Source organism: Hippoglossus stenolepis, chromosome 8 (assembly GCF_022539355.2).
Source record: "Hippoglossus stenolepis isolate QCI-W04-F060 chromosome 8, HSTE1.2, whole genome shotgun sequence".
Lineage (NCBI taxonomy): Eukaryota > Metazoa > Chordata > Actinopteri > Pleuronectiformes > Pleuronectidae > Hippoglossus > Hippoglossus stenolepis.
Genome location: NC_061490.1, coordinates 2075044 through 2088794, shown reverse-complemented (window position 1 = coordinate 2088794; position 13751 = coordinate 2075044). Strand labels below are relative to the sequence as shown.

Here is a 13751-nt window from a genome sequence, read left to right as displayed (position 1 = left end):
AACTCTAATGCCTCACCTGGAGATGGAAAGGGGGGGGGGGAAGTTGAAATAACAAATGTGAGATGAGGAAAGGGAGGAAAGAGACAGGAGGGTGGAGGGGAAAAAAACTTAGATAGTTTTGATGCATGTCAGTGTGGCCAGTGCAGCAGTGCTGGGTTCAAAAGGCAGCACAAAGGGTTTGAGATAGAAATAAAAAGCTCATTGCTTCATGGGTCTGTACCTCTGCTAGGAGGCTCTCCCAGTTATTCTTATGATGTGCGACCTCCACAGACTATTCAATCTCCTTTTACTCTCTCAGATTTTGTTCAACCCATAGATGTGAATAGGTGAATGAATTACCCCGAGACACCCAGGTATATTGCAAGAGTGACACCTCTCTCTTGCTCGAAAACACAGGGCCCGCTAGTGAGATATTGATTTGACCTCTCTGAAATCAAACATGTTTCATCCCTTCATACAGACATGTCATTTAAGATAGGGCTTTTTTGAGGTCAAGCTATTTTTGACAAGCAGCTTCGTATGGTTCATAGGTCTGTTTCTCAATTCTTGGCATCGTGCCCGCAGAGGGACTAAAGTGTCATGACTCTTTAAAGTGATTTACAATAAATACAGTCAATTTGTGCAGCTTTTGCATTTAACTGGACAGGAGCAGGACTTAATCACATGCAGAGCCATTTAGGAGGAAAGTATTCTAGGTCCGACTTGCGTCTGGAGAGCAGTTCTGTGGAGGGAAGGATGGGAGGATAGGGGGCAAGGGGAGTGTAGTTACCAGTCCCCAGAGGCAGCAAATAGGAGCTGGCCTAGCTACATGCGCTGTGGCCTGGGAGCCGATGTGGGTCTGGCTGCCTCTGGACGACAGGCCTTGGTAGCCGAGCGGAGTGATGGATGATGCTGAGAAAGAGCGGTGAGTGGAGCGTTTCGTGCAGTTGTCCGGGCAGCCCTGGAAAGAGAGGTACTGTATAAAGCTTGAAAAAGAAAGAATGAAAAGCGAGAGTGTTGGAGAGAGAGGAAGCGGGGGAGAAAAACAGAGTGGAAAAAAGCATGACAGGAAATCTGGGCATCTGCAGGACAGAGATAGGGTCACATCTCGACCGTTTATCAAAGAGGAAAGCAGATTTCACAGCTGATGGGTCGGCTGTGGCAGGTCTGTAGACCCCAGGGGCTCAGCTTGGCATGAGGCACTGGAGTTATAGTTATTGCTGTTGGAAGACCTGTTAGCACAATCACACTGCACTGTATTGGACAGCTAATATGTCTCGTCTTACTGTGCCGTCTTTTTATGCTCTTTATCGTGAAGATTAAACATGTTTATCACGATACAGAAGTAGTTTTTATGTGTAATACTTTTTTAAGATGCTAAGACCATAACAGGGTGTTGCTTAGGTAAAGCAAACCCAGTTTAATTAGGGAAAGAAAAGGCAATGCATATTGAAAGAGAGGAACAGTCTAAACTGAAAAGTTAGTAATTGGCCTGGGTTAGAGTCCTTTGTAGAGACTAAGGAAAGCAGAAGAGGGAGCTCTCAAATCAAGTAACAGACAGAGAGACAAAAAGCAAGAGAGAAAAGAAAATCATAAGTGAATAAAACACCCAGGACCCAGCCTTTTGCTGTTGCTGTCAGCCGCTTTCCCTGCTCTGCTCCTCTTCCTCCTCCTCTCCTCTCTTCTCCCTGTCTGACTGATGGAGCTGCCAGAGCGCCGTCTCATCCCTCACTTCTCTCACTGATCAATCAGACCATTAGACTCCAATTACAGCCGCAGCCCCGGCGCAGGTGAGCGACGAGCACATTCAGCCGGCTGCCGACAACGCCTCTGCCCGGCTTCCTCACGCTCTCCAAATTAACGCAAATTAATAGTGACACTCAGACATAAATGTCTGCAATCGGGGAGCTAAATTAACAGTCTGGGTCGAAGCTATTGAGTAGCAGGTGTCTTTAAAAGTGGTAATTACCTATGCTGGACAGAACTGGGAGGAGAAGGTGGCCGACAGTTTGCCTGGAGTAAGAGGCCTGGCCCTGGTGAGCCTGGCTCCTATTGTAGGTGTTAATAATTGATTGGGAGGCAAGCTATTAATGAGGAGCAGATTTAGAGCTCTGTTGTATGTGTGTTGATGAGAGTGTTGCCGCCTCTTGTACAATGCCTTACCAATGCTAATTACTAGGGCTTAGTCAAGGTGCACTGTAATGAGTCTGGATTCAATAGAATTCTGGTCTTTATATGTTTTGAGGGCCTTTCAGTGCAAATTACATAGTAATTGAAATACATAAGTCTTTCAGTTTCTTTATCTTCTCTGCCATCTTAATACACTTGTTGTATATTTGCTGTGAGCATCGGTCTTTGATAAAAACAGTAATCTGTTTTTCACACAGGGGCCCTGATACAAAGGCTATGAAACAGGTTACAAGGACAAAATAAAAGTCAGTAAGTGCTATAGGCTAATTAAGTATAATAACCAATTTATTCTTAACACAATATTGAAAAATTAGCATTACGTAATACATAATTATGATATAATATATATTCATATATATTTTTACAATATCAAAGCATCTCCTCTTCAAGATTTTTGAGATAAATAACCTGTTTTTCTTTTTAGTTCTATCACTGTACATTTTTTAAGTGGAGATTTTGTTTTGCTGATTTGTCCATGAGAAGAAACTGCTAAATGTATTTGTGCTTAAACAGGGTGTGTCCCCAAATTTGAGTGTACGTGCAAGTGTGAGGTTTGGGTTATACCATAGTGTCTGTCTGTGCACGTGTGTGGGAGGGCATGAGCGCACCATGCGTGCGTGTGCAGACTGTGTGCCGCTTTTGGCTGTGAACAGAGAGCTTTAGTTGTAGACTACAGAAGAGTGAAAATGTCAAGATACTGTCCTAATTTTAACCTGGGACAGAGAGAGAACAGAGGCTGTCAACCGATGGAGTGTGATTATTGTGTAATTTAGTACAAGGGTAGGAATATGGGCCTGTGCAACCAAAAAATGCTCCAGAAATTATTCAGCCCATCACTCAAGCCATTTATCTCACTGCTTTTGCCCACCCTCTCCCTCCAATATGTTTATTGTTAGCTAGCCCTAAACTTTAACAAGTGGTGGCGGATTTTTCTGTTTCAGAAATTATATTTTTCTTCTTGTCATTGCTTCATTAATCAAGAGGAGGCATTCTGAAAAATGTTTTGTTTTGGAGGCTGCAATCTATTTTGTGTGTGTGTGTGTTGTAGTTAATCTGCGCCCGTGGCAGGTTTCCCCTCCGAAACGCAGCGCTAAGCAGCGGTATCGCAGGCCTATTGTTGTAGCCTCTGTCATAGCAAGGAGAGCCTGATGCAGGCCTGGGCTCGCCTGATAAGGAAAAGAGGATTCAACATGGCTGGAAAGGAGAATCAGTGGGACTTGAGAGTGGAGTACGGATGGGGCAGATGCACTCGCACACACACACACACACATACGTACAGAATGATGCACACATGTTCTGCACACATACAGTCACACATTAGCCGACATACACACAAACACAAACACACAAATCATCACCATCATCACACTGGCACATGCCCAGGCAATTATTTACAGTAACATCCAATTACATATGCAAGAAGGCACCCCAGGATAGGACCTCTCTGTAGCATAGTTGCTAAATGACACACACACACACAGACAATCAAATATGCATTCGCATGCACATAAACAAACTAACCATTAAACCAAAAATATCAACAATTGGAAGTGCAAATATTCTGATTTACGTTTGCATTTAAAGGTGGCCTGTGCCTTCCATCGCAAAGTTACACTGTCTTGGATATGGTTTGAAAACACTGCACATTATCAGGACTAACAGGATTTGAATTTCTGTGTTGGACACACAAATAATTTTGGCACAAAGAATGTGGCTTCATCTAATGAAATAATGGGCCCAAATTTTAGGCGGAGAACCAATTTGTGATTGCATGCATCAATTATTTCTTGGGTTTAAACCAATATCGGGGCCAGGGTCTCTTCAGATGGGTAAAATGGTAATTATCTGGCCTGCTCTCCCTCGCTCAATGTCATCCATATATATTTATCAATGGTTTTATCGATTGCTTTCATGTTCTTATATTAAAATATATTAAAAGGGAGGAGCAGAAAAGCTCATTTTATTAAATATAGCCCTTTAAATCTTAGCTTTTTTAGCACAGATCAACATGACGCTGTTTGTTTGTGACTTTGATGGGGAAAGAGTGAAATGCTGTGGCAAAACAAAGACACAACCATTGTTTTAGTGCTATTTCTATTTTCCTTAGCCTGCACTTTCAAAGTTTCTGTGTGCATGGCTGGAACTCATTGCTGCCCACAGCTCCATGTATTAGATGTGACGCACCCAGTCAGTCAGCTAGTCAGAGCTATTACAGCCACAGCCAAGCGCCGCTGTTTGAGAGATAATGCATGGTTGACTTGATCTACAAGTGAACCTGACATTTTGCTGTCCTTACATCACAACACAACTACCCAAACTGATATGGCAGGTCCCCTGATAAGCAGAGCAGGACTCACTGATTTGCTTTGTGCTCACTGTAATGGCTGCATGGTTTCCTCAGACATGCCCAGGGTACAGTGACGAGATCAAAACAAACACAAAGATCATTTGCAGCGTAATTCATTTTAGTTGTAGTTTACAGTCAGACTATTTTAATTTCAAATAGGAGCTTTACTCCTTGTAAAATTAATTGTTACAGTTAATTCTGAATCATAAACAACAGTTAATGACAGGGACAGTATTTTCTTGAAATTAAGACCAAACTTCTTGTAAATCCGCTCGTTGCATCACATGGATCTACGATCTTGTCTTTATCAAACAAATCAAACACTGACAGTCTTTTGTATCATTTCAGCCCTGGTCACACCGACACTGTTATAATGCTACACTTCTTACTCAACCACATTTATTACAATTATAGTTTCTAACCCTTGAAATGATAACATTTTAAAAAATTAAATATGTATATAGTTATCAACCCTAACTCTAAACTATATTATTTGAAGTAGTTAAAATATCTCCACCTGCATAAATAAAGTAAATGCTACCTAAATCACTATACATCCGTATTACAATCCTACAATAAGCAATTAAAGTGGTTACTAATACTTTCCATCACTGAAAATGATATAATATGTAATTATATTTGACAAGAAGGGCCAGCAAAACATGTACCTCTACTTTGATACTTTATGTGGGCTACATTTAGCTGATATAATCTGATAGCTAATACTTGAAATAAGTAGGATTTTTAATGAAAGAGATGTTGTGTTGGTAGTTTTACCTAAGTAAAGTTTCTGAATAAATACTCATAATGCCCTCTTCCTGTTTTTATATATGTGTATTTTTAATTACAACAAAGTATTATCTTGTGCTGCACAGATATGCAACAGATTTATGTCCGAACGCAACAAAGTTCGAAAACATCCATGTTTAGTATTTAATTTCCAGCCTCTATAATTTAAAGCACAAAAATGCTTTTTCCCCTAGTCATGTCCTTCTTCGTAAACCTAAAAGAGATTAACATTATCCTACAGAGTTCACACTTAAACATGGTTCAGTCCGCGCAGATGCTGCAGATGTGGCCATGCTACTATAAGCCCCTTCTGTAACTGTAATATGTATACAAGCATTCAGCAGCAGCAGAGCAGCAGCAGTGAAGTCCTGAAGTCCACAGGGCTGAGTGGTGAGCTGGATGTCCCTGACCCCTTCACAACTCTCTGGGTGTTAACTGTCAGCCAGTGGCCCATCACGCAGTCCCAATAACAAACTGTCACACTGGAGAGATGTAGTATCTGTGTGCTTATGGTTTCTGTATGTCGTAAGCACACAAACAGCTTAATATGGGCATTAACATTCATGAACAACTGTTCCATTTGGGATAGCTTAACACTTTAACAAGTCACACGCTATCACTTACACGCTTATCTCAGAGTTTTATAAATAGGAATTTCTACATGAAACAGATTTGTGGAGATGATGCCGTAGCTGTGATATACCTCAGCAAAGCCAGGTTTCAGTTTTTACACAACGTTAGTCTGACAGGCAACAATAGTCAAGCTCACAAGTCTCTGGCTTCACACATATTGCCCTGTATTACAGTTTGCAATATGTCTTCCCAAATGAATGATTATCCAACACTTCAATACACAGCAGACCTCTATTGCAGGCGAGGCGCATGAGGCAGAAGAAGAAAAAGATGCAAAACGAAAGAAAAGTGAAACAAAGTTGAGTGCTGCCAGCTGCTTTGCCATCTGTCACTGTCATGGCTGTAACTTATGATATGTTGAAACAACTTTCTTGAAAAGTGGTGCAGATAATCCTCCATTGTTTCCATTTGCAATCCCCTCGTCGTCTTTGTATTCCAGGACAAAGTGAGTACAGAGCAGGGTTTGGTGGAAGTTGAACAGAAGATTGACCAGTGCCCCTGTTGTGACTGTAGAAGTAGCAAGCAGGTGTCTACATCAGATGTTCTCGATGTTGTAAGATTTGAATTATAATCATAAGATTTATTTTCAATGCCACCAGCTCTTGTTCGATGTGAAGAGTGCACACTGCAGTTAGTCACAAAATGACTTATTTTAGTTTTTGTGTTTATTTTTACATTTTAAATACATGTTATAATTTTAACCATATGGCCTCAATGTGGCACATTCCAAACAAAAATGGTGGTTATGGTGGAGGGCTTATATATATATATATTCCATGTTGCCTATCCTTTTAAAGAATTTTAATTATTTAATATCATCCAAGCTTTTTACAAATCAAGACTTGATGATCTAACAATGGCTATAAAAAAAATACTGTTTACATTAAAAATCAATCAAGTTGTGATCTTAAAATCTAAATTCAAATCATGCCGCCCCTATTGGTGAAGGAAGTGGAGAGGCACAGAGGCAGTGAATTACCTCTCTCAGAGAGAGAAGGACAGCCGCCCTGCAGGGAGGCAAACCCCTGCTGGTAGACCTTGATAAGTCCTCACTGTCCCCTGCCCTGGCCTTAGCCCTCTGATCCTCAGCCTAGTTGGCTCTCGGCCTCCAAAAGACAAAACCCCTGTTTATGTGACTCCGGACGAATGAACAACCAAGCAGAAAAATAGAAGCCTTCTGACCCCAAAAAAAAGGGTTAGCATTGAAGATAAGAAAGCTGATAGGTGCTGGAGGAGATGAAGGTCTGGACAGTGTCCATTCACTCCGTGGTGGTCCAGCAGCGCCTCATTAGATGGATGTGTATGAAGCTGTCAAAGCAGGAATATTATACCACGGGGTCGTCAGCAAACTAATTGGGTAACAAAGACCACTTCCAGCTCGGGAAACCCATCTTTTAACAGTGCATGTGCTGAGACTGAGATAAGAGAGTTCACGTCTAATGCATTTAGCGAGGGGCAAGTTCACCATCTTTATCTTATTTACTTAACTTGGTGTAAATATTGTTGGTCTTTGACGGTGGATTTAGTGAGACCCCATTTCTCAGAAGTGCACTCAGAGATCAAACTACGGAGCACTGCAGAAAAATGTAGTCGATCAGGTGGTATGCAAAACACACATACCTTTGTTCAGTTTGTTCATCATTAGCACAAAGTTACGTCTGAGATGCGTTTCATGTATTTCTGCCTGTTCTTTGCCTCGAGTGTTTCTTTCAATTAATTATACTTTCCATCATGTTTATAAAAACACTGATTTGGACAGAGCTTGGGTTTTTCTTTTAATTATTACGAGCCGCGATTGGCTGCACTGACTGAGAGGGTCCCCTGAAATACAAAATCACATACATTATATACCACACAATTTATAACTCCGCCAGAGAAGAGAGGAGAGTTCAAACGAATATTAAAATCCAATACCTAAAGGAGCACAGAGGTTTATCTAAAGTCAGGGGCTTTATTCAAGCATCATGCCTACTATTTTATTGTTGTCTTTATTTACTGGCTGTGACTGATCCAAGTCTTCCATGTGTGGTTATGAGAGCAGGGATTTGTTGTGACCCCATTGACTGATTGACTCCTGACTTCCTTTTTCTTCCTCTTTGAAAAAAATCCCCCCATCCGCATGTTTATTCCCAACAGAGAAAGAGTAGTTCTGTCCAGAGAATACGCCACCTGCCGCCATGACCCCCAGGGGCCATGGTAATATCCATACAGGTGAACATTACCGGCTCCAGGTTCCCTATTATGTTCCCTTGCAGAGCTTCTCGCTGCTCCGGGAGTCAGCTCCAACTTACATGCAAAAGATCAAACAAGTCCTTCCCCAATTGAATTCAAATGGGAAATTTCGAATAATTCAAATGGTGAGCAGTGAAGCGACAGGACTGTTCTGTCCTCTGACCAAAGCCAAACACAAGAAGTACATGACTCTACCGCCAAGACGTGATTAAGTCCTGGAGCACACACATTACAAAGTCAACTTCCTCTTGTTTACAACTTTAAATGACTCCCAGGACGTACACATTCCAGAGTTATGGCACTGAATTTAACACCCTCCACTACAAAGACAGTTGGCGACATTGTAATTTGATGCTGAAGGGCTAGAGATGGCTGGAAATAAAGACGATTCAAATAAAAGTTCCTCCTGGATGAGTAGAGAATGGTGCAGGTGATGTATAAATATAAAAGGAAAGGAGAGATGGCAGAGAGAAGATGAGAGGGGGGAAGTAAAACGAAGGAAACGAAAAAGGAAGGACAGAAGTGGTGAGATAAGGGTAGGAAATGAAAAAGGAAAGGAAATAAAAGCAAAAAAAAAAATGATGTAAAGGACAGGAGAGGAAGGGATAGAAAAGGAAAGGGACAGAAGTGGAAATGGAAAAAATCAAAGGGAAGGAAGAAAAAGAAAGGAAAGGAAGGAAGGCAGGGGTGGAGAAAGGGGGTTGCTTGTCTTCAGGGCAGGTAACAGCTTACACTAAACTGTTTGGCTTTAGAGTTGGAGCACCTCGGTGTGCCTGAAGGTCTTGAAGGTTGGATTGAGTCTCCTCTTCCTATGAATCTCTATTCTACACTCCTCTTCTCCCTGATTTAGAAAGAAGCATATGCTATTTTTTTTTATTATGCTTAAAAATATTACAAAATATTCTACTGATAATTCTACATTTTCCCCTTAATCAAAACCCAGAGCAGGCAATGATTAATCTGCCCTATTACCAATCTTTTATGTCACTGAAAAGTCACTGAACATACAGTAATCATGCAATACCACCCATAGTCAACATGAATACAGCCACTGCGAGCTTTTAAATGGAGTGAAATAAGCAATAGCTAATGCAGCACATGAACTTTGATGCTTACAGTCCAGTCAGCAGGATAAAAGGTGATTTAAATGAGAAAATATTTATTCCCCATAGCGCCGCCATGATAGCAGCAGCCAAATAAAGGGACATGCGCACAGTGATGGGTGTCCCTTTAAAGATTCCGGGAACAGCAGTGACTCTCTCTCTCATTTTAATCGATTTTAAAATGAAAAGTCAATTTAACAAAGTTGAAAAGAGAAAGATGGGCTAAGGGAAGAAGAAAAAAAAGCATTCTCTTGCACTCAAGCAGTAAACTAACCGCCGCACAGAGCAGGCAGAGATTTCAGCTGAATTATCTCCCACCTCACATTTGCTCTTAGGCAAGCAGTTTAAAAGCCAAGCGATTGAGCCAGTGATCCAATTTGAAATGCAGAAATGATTAGAGCAGCTTGCCTCATTTCATATCGAAATTCTCTGATTTATGACAGAGCACCAGCCAAGATCTATCTCTAAAGGGAATTAGTGTGCAATTCCTGCATATTTCTGTTATTTAGTCTCCCAATAGCAGATGCTATAGCCTCAGAGAGAAGGAGATAGGGGGGGTGAAGAAGGAATGAAAGCAGTATGTAGGTATCTTTTCATTTCAGCAGATGTAACCGTGGCCATTTAGAAGAGGAGAAAATGACACAAAAGCAGACTTGAGAAATGGAGGTATTTCCCACTTTATGTAGGATGTTGACAGAGAGTGTTATTTCAGGGCACAATGAAAAATATGCAGCTCCTAACTAAGCATATACACAGTTTTCCTCAGCGTGGATATAGTAGAGGGAGAACACAGACGGTGAGCTTGGCTTTGGCCATTTTATTCAACAAAAAAAGACCCTTGCAACTCAGCCATCCTTGAGGCTAAGAAAATATTAATACGCAGAGCGATAACGAGAGCTGGAGGAAAATCTCCCTTAATGAAATTTCCAGTTGACCACATGCAATTTGTTTCATCGCAGTGAACAACTAATTGCAATGGACGTTATCAAGGTGTGAGTGTGCTGTCTGCTGTAAACTGACTGGTAAAACAGGTACAAATCCTTTATCCTCACTCCCATGTTAGAAACAGAGAACATATAAACTTGACATAACCCATAACCATAAGCTTGTTTTTTTTGTTATATTTATACTGCTGCTGGTGTTGTCTGAACAGGATGTGACACTTTAAAATTATTAATGTCGCTGCAGCACGTTAACACAAGGTCAAACGTAATGTAGGGTTAAAAAAATAAAGCAAAAGGTTTTTCTTAACAACTCAAGGGGAAAAAGTAGTTGTTTATTGAAGAAAAAAAGACAATATTACAAAATATGTGTGTATACTATTATCCACTGAAATATTTCAACTGGTGTTTTTGTTTCAAAATGGCACTACTCCATAGCGAGTGGGTGTTGAAAGCAGGATATAAAGCCAATGAATGTCTTGAGATATTCAGACGGAGTGGTTTTGATCTCTCAGTTGTCTAAATCCCGCAGCTGTGGGATCAAGACAAGATACAGTGCCAGTCAGTGACCTTGGCGGAGGGAGGGGAAAAGAAAAAAAAAAGAGTTGCGATGAGGAAAATAATCATTCTCACCCAGGTTTGTATCGATTTCACCTGCCCTGACCATGAAGCGGGTTAAGAGTAGCCAGTGGATGTGAAATGGTCAGCGGTGATATCATTAGCTTGTTGTTTACACAGGGAAGCAGGGAGTTAGAAGAAGGCTGAGTGTCACAAGCCACTTTCTTCTTCACCTCCTTCAGCTGATCAGAGGATCATGGTATCAAGGAGGGATTAGCAGCGACTTGGGATTTGTGTGATTGGTTAATTTATTGCGGTGATGGCAGGTCTTTCATCTATGGCAACATTTAATCAGCGCAGCCACAGAGGCTATTACAGGTTAGCTCCTTTCTGGAGTCAGTCCGGCTGTGCCATCAGCTCTATCACAATTCCCCTGAAATTTCCAAATTATCTGGAACAGGCTTTAGCTTCTCAGTAATAAAAATTAGAACAGATTCCTGATAGAAGCTTTTGCTCACACAGGGCCAATTATAAATAGTACAGCCCTGCCTTGGAAGAGGGAAAAGGGGAAGGGGAAAAAAATTCGAGTCTGAGAGATGTGCACGGAACTTATCGTTCAGCCCCTGCTCCGCTCTGATCCAAATCCGTGTGGCTGAAAATTTATATTAGATTTTATCACAGAGGCCTAAGTCTAGAAAAATCAATGAAGGTTATCTTTTATGTTGCAGCAACTTGTGGAAATATTGATTTTCATTTTATAGCGAATTTGGAGCATCAGTTTGTAATCACTTCCTCGCTGACTACACTGTTTTGGTCACTGTATCTCTTACACGAGGAACGGTAACAGAGCTCAGGAAAAAAAAATTACGGAGAGAGTATTGAAACCACTGGAGTGAAGGCAGTGGGTGGATAAACCATAACACACTACACAGAGAAGAAGGCCAGAGGGGATTTTACAGGCTCTGACAGTGATAATAGACTGTAAACTGATATTAAACACTGTATCTCTATGGGAAAAAAATGTCACATATATATGTATACAATTTACTTGTGTACTATTATCTAATATCTATTACAAATATATACAATGATTAAACAATAAATATAACTCGGAAAAATACGATTATATTCAGGGTTTTTTTTTGCATTTTTGACATCACAAAGATGTCATTCAAAATTTGTAAACAGAAAAATGCATCATTTGTTTTCGTTTATTTTTTGTTTTTTTTTGTTTTTATGCAACTGACATATTAATGTATCCGTTGGGGGTCAGCATATTTTACAGACTCCACTCAGATTGCAGCTTTGGACAGGGGAGAGCTTCCATGCGTCACATCCCCTGGCTGTATGCTGTTAGGTATTGAGGAGAAAAGTGAGTTTGTTTCTATAAACGCATTTCATCATATACTCCCGCGCTGCAGGGAAATTGTAATTTTCTGGCTGTCAATCTGCATTTCTTCTGGCCTCGGACACTCAGACCAGCTGATCCGGTTGTACAAATGTTTTCATTTGCATTTGCAGACCTCCTCCCCGCAGTGACGCCACTCCGTCTTAATCCTTAATATGTTGTGTGTGCAGTTGCTCCCCTGCATGTCTTTGTCTTTGTGACGGCTGCTACATGCAGCATGCTCGCAGATAACATTGGCCACCATTGTCACTATAGATGCATTATGTAAATTTGCTCCGAGGCTGCCACGGGTTGTTGCTGCTCAGTTTCCAGCAAAAAAAAGAAAAGGAAAGAAAAGAAAACAGAAAGAAACAATTGACAGTCAAATCAAAATAATAGACAATATAGCCATCATGCGAATTTCTAACTTTCTGTTAAAGCGATAACTAAAGGAACATGTGTGATTAGGGAGATTATTTCTTCAGATTTCTAACAGTGGGAAGGTGTCTGGTTAATGTGGAATTTTGTCCCTGTTGGCTACATTAAGAGCAGCTGGAATATCATGAATTCCCAGAGTCTCAGAGGGACGGCGGAGGGGCCTTTCGCTGCTGAATAAGAGATGGCTCCAGTCTGGAGATCTAAGAAAGGGTTAATCTGATTCCCATTTCAGATAGTCGCCGTAGCAACAATCGGCCGGTCTGCTCTGCTCCTTTGACAGGGGTGTGAGATTTTCAGGTTAGCCAGATAGAAGACTTTATTGTGAGGCTAATTTGAAATGTGAAATCGCGGATGGCTTAAATTACAGAGGTCCTCTCTCATCTGCTGCCAGGACGGGATAAGAAGATGCCAGAAGAAGGAATAAGAATATCAATAGACACAATTTACTGTCTGTGTTTGATCAGTTTGGCACTGTAGTTTGCCAATGTGCAGAGCTATACATATGAGCACTATTTAGAAAACTGCCTTTTTTTAGCGTGTGCATTTGTCTTCCTAATTTTGCAGACAAAATCCAAACAGATTCTTATCGTCTCTCTGAGATGTATTTGGTGCTGGTGAATAATTCTCTCTCTAAAAAAATCTGTATGTCCTCCAGCCTCCGACTAGATAGAGTTCATGGAAAGAGAAATGGGCGAGTGGTGGAGGTGGAGGAGGAGGAGGAGGAGGGGGCATGCAGGCGCACTGCCGGAGCACAGTGCTCATCTCTTGTGCATATCTGTGCCAATTCAGACCTTTAACATGCTCAAGTGACATTTGCATTTATCCTTGAAGGTTGTTGCCTTTTGCGGGGGAGAAATAAGTGAAAAGCACGGGAGAGGACTAGTGTTTTTCTGTTGCATTAGGCAGATGGACAGTGTCCTGTCGCTGCCTGCCTCAGATGGAAAAAGAAATGAAGTGTCGAGATTGCACCCCAACCCATTTTCTCTTTGCTAAACTATTTCTGTAACATCCTAATGAAGGAGGGCCCCGGGGTTCAGAAGTAATGGCCTTGAAATACTGACATTTTGCCTTTGAGTAAAAGCCTACTGTACCCAGCCGCCTGAGATGTTGCCACCAATACCCCCCCACCCCCACTCATATAAAAAAAACACACA

At 41.2% G+C, this 13751-nt stretch overlaps 1 protein-coding gene across 2 annotated transcripts in view; it reads left to right on the top strand.

Annotated features, from left to right (window-relative positions):
• zfpm2a (zinc finger protein, FOG family member 2a) overlaps positions 1-13751 on the top strand; it is a 117312-nt gene that overhangs the window by 57898 nt on the left and 45663 nt on the right. The gene's annotated exons all lie outside the window — the stretch shown is intronic.